This window comes from Micropterus dolomieu, linkage group LG12, assembly GCF_021292245.1.
Source record: "Micropterus dolomieu isolate WLL.071019.BEF.003 ecotype Adirondacks linkage group LG12, ASM2129224v1, whole genome shotgun sequence".
NCBI classification, from domain to species: domain Eukaryota; kingdom Metazoa; phylum Chordata; class Actinopteri; order Centrarchiformes; family Centrarchidae; genus Micropterus; species Micropterus dolomieu.
In genome coordinates, this window is record NC_060161.1 from 32,976,869 (window position 1) to 32,984,121 (window position 7,253).

General features: G+C 38.6%; 1 protein-coding gene across 1 annotated transcript in view; it reads right to left on the reverse strand.

Moving 5' to 3' along the window:
- LOC123979923 (type-2 ice-structuring protein-like) overlaps positions 1 to 7,051 on the reverse strand; it is a 188,790-nt gene extending 181,739 nt beyond the window's left edge. The window contains exon 1 of the mRNA XM_046064031.1: positions 6,932 to 7,051. The gene's annotated coding sequence lies outside the window, so the exon portion shown is untranslated. The remainder of the gene's footprint in view (positions 1 to 6,931) is intronic.
- Positions 7,052 to 7,253: the final 202 nt, after the last annotated feature.

Sequence of the window (7,253 nt, forward strand, 5' to 3'; positions counted from 1 at the left end):
CCTAGTGCTGCTCTTGGTGGGAACTGTTGGGCTTCTGTAAATAGCATCATAGAGTACGGTCTAGACCTGCTCTTTTATGAAAAGCGCTGTGAGATAACTGTTGTTGTGATTTGGCGCTATATAAATAAAATTTAATTGAAAATTGAATTGAATTCATAAGATTTAGCCGGAGCCGGGTTTATCTGTTTCAAGGTTATTGCTGTGATCATTGTTAACTTGAGGTTAAGTAAACATGGCCATGGCTAAATTGTTGTTAGGATTGTTATGCTTCACATAGACATTTTGCATGTTAACTAACTCCTTTTAATTTGACCGTTAACTGTCACACAGATCACACATACTTCCATTCATCCTTAAAAATCCAATATGCAGGAGGAAACGTGAAAGTTGCCGCTGCACATGTAAATGCTCCGTACTTGTATAGCGCCTTTCTAGTCTTTTCAACCACTCAAAGCGCTTTTACACTACATCTGCATTCACCAGTCACACACACATTCATACACTGGCCCAAGGACACTTCGACACACAACCAGGGGGAGCCAGGGATTGAACCGCCGACCTTCCGATTAACGGCCAACCCGCTCTACCTCCTGAGCCACAGCCGCCACATCTGTCCTTTGGCTGACCACATGCGCTTGTGCACATGAGACACAAACAGGAAAACAGAGACACGCTGATCTTATCAGATACACACATCTCAATGTCTTCATCTAGTCTTAGTTTAGTGCATTTTAGTTAGTTTCATCTTCTGTGTATATGTAATATTTGCTTTATCTTGTTAAATAAATGCTTGTGTGTACATGCTGGTTTTCTTTTAATATTGCAAGATAAGGCAAGGCAAGTTTATTTGTATAGCACATTTCAACAACAAGGTAATTCAAAGTGCTTTATATAAAACATAAAAGCAACAGGGAAATATAAAAAAGTTTAAAAGCAACAAAAAAAAATTGAAAAAATACAAATATAATAAAATAAAATATAATATAATAAAAGTTACAGTGCAGTGTACAATCAGGGTTAAAAGAGTTAAATGGAAAATAAAAACAGGCTGAGGAGTTGAGCAAATACAATTGAATTACAATTATTTTGGGAAAAGAATAAACAGAGTACACATAATCTACTCTCTCTAGCTAGTCTGTACTCAGGTCCATAGCAATCTTTGGGTCCACTGAGCTCCAAAAACCCTTGGACACTACAGAGAAACCAGGACATGTCTGTCCGCAGGCCACTTCAATCCAGTTATACTCTGGACACACCTGCGTTTACAGGTGGACAGAGGTTCCTGCAAATCACTCAGGCGTGAGATTTAAGACCACTTCCTTCACTCTGTTCAATCTCACTCTCATTATCTTTTCACTCAATTACCTACTCATTTCTCATCGTGTAAATATTTAATCAAAAGCAATGGTAAAAAGCTAAAAAACAAAGAAAAAGAAAACAGGACAGTAAAAGTTACAGTGCAGTGTACGTTATCAATCTACTAGTTAATAAGATCAACTAGATAAGACAAAATATATCGTCAACCTGTTCCACTTTGAACTCCAAATCCTTCAACCCACTATCTATAAATTATAAATTATAAATAAATTAGAATTCCAAATTAATAGTTTAGAATATTTAATGAGACTAAATTAAGAAATTGCCTATCCATTTTCACTTTTAAATGAAAGGGGTTTGTGGTGGTGACGGCACAGTGGGTAAGATGCATGCCTTTGTTTGATTTCCACGGTAACATATCTACCAATGTGTCCCTGGATAAGACACCTAACTCCTAGTTTCTCCAGAGACATGCATCCTCTGAGGTATATAGTAATTGTTTTGGATAAGGTGTCAGCCAAATGTAATAAAAATAATCATTATTTATTGTAAATATTAATGCCATTTTAAACCCTCATCCCAAACAACTGTCTCATGTGAGTATCTCTAAATGATGATAAAAAATTCATAAACAACACAAATAGATTAAATAGCTTAATTTTTCTCTGAATATTTTTTCTTTGAATTGATCAAATCAGTTATTTACATCAGCCTTTAGTGTCACTGATATTCCTTCTGTTGAGATATTATAGATCTGACTGACTGATTTTTGTCACAAGAGACACTGTCTGTCTGCTGCCATCCTGTATTAGCTCCAGAGCTGACACGGATATGTTGTACTGACCAAACACACAAACATCTGATGAATGTGTGATGCTTTGTTTGATTTTATCTTCTTACAATGTAAATGAAGCCCTCAAGGCTGATGAGCTGTTCTGCCTCACACCTTTATTTTTATAGTGCTGACCAAATGTTTTCTCTTAGGAGATGATAGTGTTTGTGTTGGACTGCTGTCAGATGAGCCTTGTTGAATATGTGAGACTGAATCATTGTGGTGTTTCAGTGAAATTTAACGTTTTTCCTAGCCCAGCTTGGATTTAAGGCCGCTCCTAAAGGTCCGGTCTGGACGAAATGGGACTCAGGTTGGACCAAGCAACGGCAACAGTACCCGCATCATTACAGAGACCTGCTCCATTGACCTCCCGGATCCAGCACTGGGCTGTCCTGTCTGTCTCACACTTCTACAGCAGTGTATGAATTTTGTTTTCCTTTTTTATAACAGTGAGCAAATGTTTTTCATTAGAATAGAGTTTGCTTTGACGGAGTTTGTATTGGGCTGCTGCCATTACGGTATGAACTCCAGTAAAATTAAACAAGATATCATCCTCTTTGTTTCCTTTAAAGTAATGTTGGTGGTGAGTTTTTACTGGCAGTGCTGGACTATAACGAACATTTGAAAGTACGAAGTAGTTAACTTGAGTAAAATTTTGTGTTATATATATTTTGTATTTCCATTTTCTGAGACTTTACAATTCTACCCCACATCATTTCTGTATGAAATATTACACTTTACACTAAACTACATTTATTTGACAACTATAGTCGTATATTATACATACAAAACATATTTTCAACAAATAAAATATCTTCACTATGCTAAATAGTTTATTTAGCAGAAGTAAGAGACTTTTGTTAACCTCTACATACATTCGACAGCATCGGTGCATTGTTATATATTAGATAAATGGAACTCTGCTTCACCCAGATTCAAGACCTGCTCGCTACGTCTTTACACAGTCCCAACCTCACACCCTGCATTGTCATTGGCTGGGGCCTACACACCCACTGCCCTGAGTTTGACGCCCTGAAACGTCCCAAATACAGCAAAATGAGAAAGAAACAGGCAGAGGGCAGGTTCTCTGCAGATACAGACCCCTTTCTCTTACTGTGTTTATTGTTATGCAGAAAAATACCAAAACAACTTGGCAATAAACCTGATTCTGAATAATCAGCTTGTTGCACAACAAGAAATATTTTACTCTCTTTCTAAACTGCATGAATACATTCTGAACTCATCAATATCTAAATAAATGAAAGAAAGCAATACTTACTTACTACGGACATAAATTACATAAAGTACACCTTGTCGTGGAAATTGTATCTTGCAGGTGAGGGATGAAGCCAATAATTGTGTAACAACAAACCATTGTCTTTGAAGAATTTATTAATAAAAGAGAATAAAATGAGAAGTACTATATAAAACAAATACAGCTGGTCCAGAGACCTGCCGCCAAGGACAGCTTTGGGCATCTGGCCTCGAGCAAAGGGATGCATCATCATTTACGCAGTCTAGGTTTCTAAGTTTTGGGGAACAGAGATCCTCTCTCGGCACTGAATAAACATTCCAGGAGAGGAGAGGAACAACGAGAGGGGGAAAACACCAAAACAATCTCACAGCTCTGACCTAAACCCTACATATGTGAACAGACTACTTAAGATTAAACTGCAATTAGAAAAGGTTAATATTCCGAGAAAAGGTTAAGGTATAAAAAGCAAGACACTTAACCCCTAGTTGCTCCAGAGGCGTGCAACCTCTGACATGCTTAGCAACTGTAAGTCTGCTTTGGATAAAATCGTCAGCTAAATGAATAAATGTAATATATATCTATCTATATCTATCTATATAGATAGATATAGATATAGATTAAATAGATATATAGATTAAATATACCTTGGTTATTTATTTATTTTGCCCATAACACAACACAACAACAGGAGGAATTATCACCTCATGATGTGTGAAACCTTTGAACCTACTTCATTCCCACTTGTTAATACATGTTCATGACTAATATCCATCCATCCATCGTCAACCGCTTATCCTGCATACAGGGTCGCGGGGGGGCTGGAGCCAATCCCAGCTGACATCGGGCGCAAGGCGGGGTACACCCTGGACAGGTCGCCAGTCCATCGCAGCATGTCTAATATTTATTTGTTTGTTGTGTTTAGATCTCAGTTATCTGAAATATTAGCACTAGTTTTTCAATAAAATAAGTACAATTTACACATTATTCTGTATTTAAGATGAGAGGAAAACGTATCACAGACTGGGATCTATTTAGACAGGATACTGTTTTTAAACCATGCCGTTAGCAACTTCTTATCAAAACTGTTGTAACTTTATTCAGAAAGAATATTAATGACAACATATTTCTAAATGAACATTTATTTTAAAAACATACATACACATGTACACTGCTTTTGCCCACTGTCAGCTGGGATTGGCTCCAGCTGTCACTTTCCCGAAACTTTTTATATGAATTAGAGGTTTGGATCACATTGCTCGTGTACCGTCTCTCGTTGGGTTTTAATGGATAGAAATTATTGCTGTGCACACTTTGAGAACCAAGAAGACTATAACCATACATTCAGGAAATGTAACACAGACCTGCTTGTTTCAATTCTTGATACTTTTAATTTTGCATAAGAGAAGAAAAAACAGTTCACTCTGCACACTAAAGTTGTGCTAAAAGCTTTCTTTTCATTACACATTCAGTCTGCTCGTATTAAAGAGACAGAGACAATCCAGCTGCTGTTTATGTCACATGTCGCTTTGTTCCTTAAGTAGTGTTACAGCGATAGAGAAGAAATAAAGACGTGAAATGAGATATAGAGCCTTCAGGTCAAATATGAGACTGCTGGCTGAAGAGAGACGAGTTTCCTCACAGACAGACAAACACAAATTGATCAGTGTTTGTGTTTTTGACACATTCTTCACGTGTTTAACAGCCATTTCCAACACAGACAGATGGGAGCTGCCTATCACATTGCACGTCGTCCCAGCATTTCTGAACTGCAAGAACCAAAAACACAGCAGTCAGACAGCAAACCTGAAACTGTTGAATGAAGCATCATTATGTAGACAGATCATTCATCCTGGGATATATTGTCCGTTTGAACATCATCACTCACAGTTACAGACAGAAACTCCTGACTGTTGTCATCACATCACAACACCACAGGTTTTATAATTTACATTAATAGGTTACTAATGTAAATGACGCTACAGCTAGAAAGTAGTGCACAGAATAAATGTTGTGTAGAAGCTAAAGATAAAGATAATCCTGATCACCTCAGCCACAGCCCAAATCATGGCTTGTGCAACGTAGAGAAAACAACAAAAGGAGTCCAACCATCGGGAAAACATGTGGACCTCTTGACAACATGGCTCTCTCCTGACGTCAAACAGACAAGAGTGAATAATGAGTCTACAGTAGTAAAGCTGCACAGTTTGACATAACAGTTACTGATTTAAATTGTCTGCTGCTGTTTTCATTTTGTATTTATGAACACATTTAATTTAATTCTCTATACATGCAGTAATACTCACGCACTCATATGTGATTACAAGAGAGCACCATTACAAATCTATGCACTCACATACTCTAAATATGCACTCACCTTGGAGAGCAGTTCCCTCTGTCCCAGGTTCATCCTCTGCGTCTGGAAGAGCTGGAAGGACATTTTGACCCACTAGTGAGTTCATGTCTTCATCTACCCTTGTTGCTGTGTATAGACACATGAACATAAGCTGTCTCTCGTTCACACTCACTCACATATGGAGTAATACTCACCAGCAGCTCTGGTCAGAGCCATCATGGCACAAAGAAGTGCAGACAGAGTCAGCGTCTTCATGGTGGAGATGATGCAGATGTTGAAGATGATGATTACCTTTAATAAAGACAGACAGGGACATGTTAGTAATACTTCTCTAGGGAAGAGACCACCTGTAGTGGCAGTCAGGTCAATATATAATGACAGTTTGTGAGCAAACCTGCTGCAGAACGATCTTCTCTTCTTCCTTCTCAGCCTGTCTGGAGCTGCTGAACCAGAGAAACACCAGCCATTATTTACAGTTAATGACGGATCTTCCTAGGAACTGAAGGATCCAGTCACTTATCTTTCCATCTCTCACAAAAGCAGGAACTAAAGACACGCACACTGACAAAATACACATTTACAGGCACTGAGTTCACCATGTCCAGCTGAACGTTTTGTTTGCATAATTTTTGTGTGCTTTTTTATTCAAGCATGTGCATAAAGTTGCCATGGTGCTACAGCAAACCTTCGAAATGTTGAACTCATTCTGCATGAATGGTTATGATTACTGACAAGTTAGTAGCCTTCTATAGCATTAACAAATCAGAGACTGCCCACCCTGTAGACCATTTGTCTTTGATTTAATGAATGAGCATATCATATAAAACATATACTGTAAGTAGAGTTACAATAGCTACATAGGCTACAGAGTAGAGAAGTCCTAAGCGGCCATTGATTCAAAAAACATTTTTACTCCATTTTCCAGTGATAATGGGGTACTAAATGGGCCCTGAAAGTTTTGTCAAGAGTCCTGGATCTTTTAAAATAAGTTTATGTTGCTGTTTCATTTCCCCTCCGTCTTTCTGACTGGAGCGGCAACACGTTGCAACGTTTTAAAAACAAGCTGAAATTATGGCTCAGTTTCTGTTGTATTTCAAAACAAAATAAAAAAAAAACATTTTGGTATTTGCTTGCTTATCTAATTAAGCAAAGCGGGAGGAGCCTTGATCCTCACTTGACTATGCATTCCTAACTTTCTGTTGTGGTGGCAGCCCGGCTGACGGTGAGTGTCCTGGGTTTTTTCTGCTTTTTATCAGTTATTCTGCTTTTCCCTTGGTTTTCTGTTCCCTGCCTGCCTCCCTGTGTTTTCTCCCCTGTGTGCTCTCTCTCTCCCTCCGCTCCTGAGCCCAGCCAACGACCCGCACCTGCACCTCATCAGCCACCTCGTCAGCCTGCCACACCTGCCAGTAATCAACCTCATCCCTGCCTGTATTTCAACCCCGGTTCTCCACACCACTCTTGCTTGATCGTCATTGCTCCATACCCGGTGCCACCTC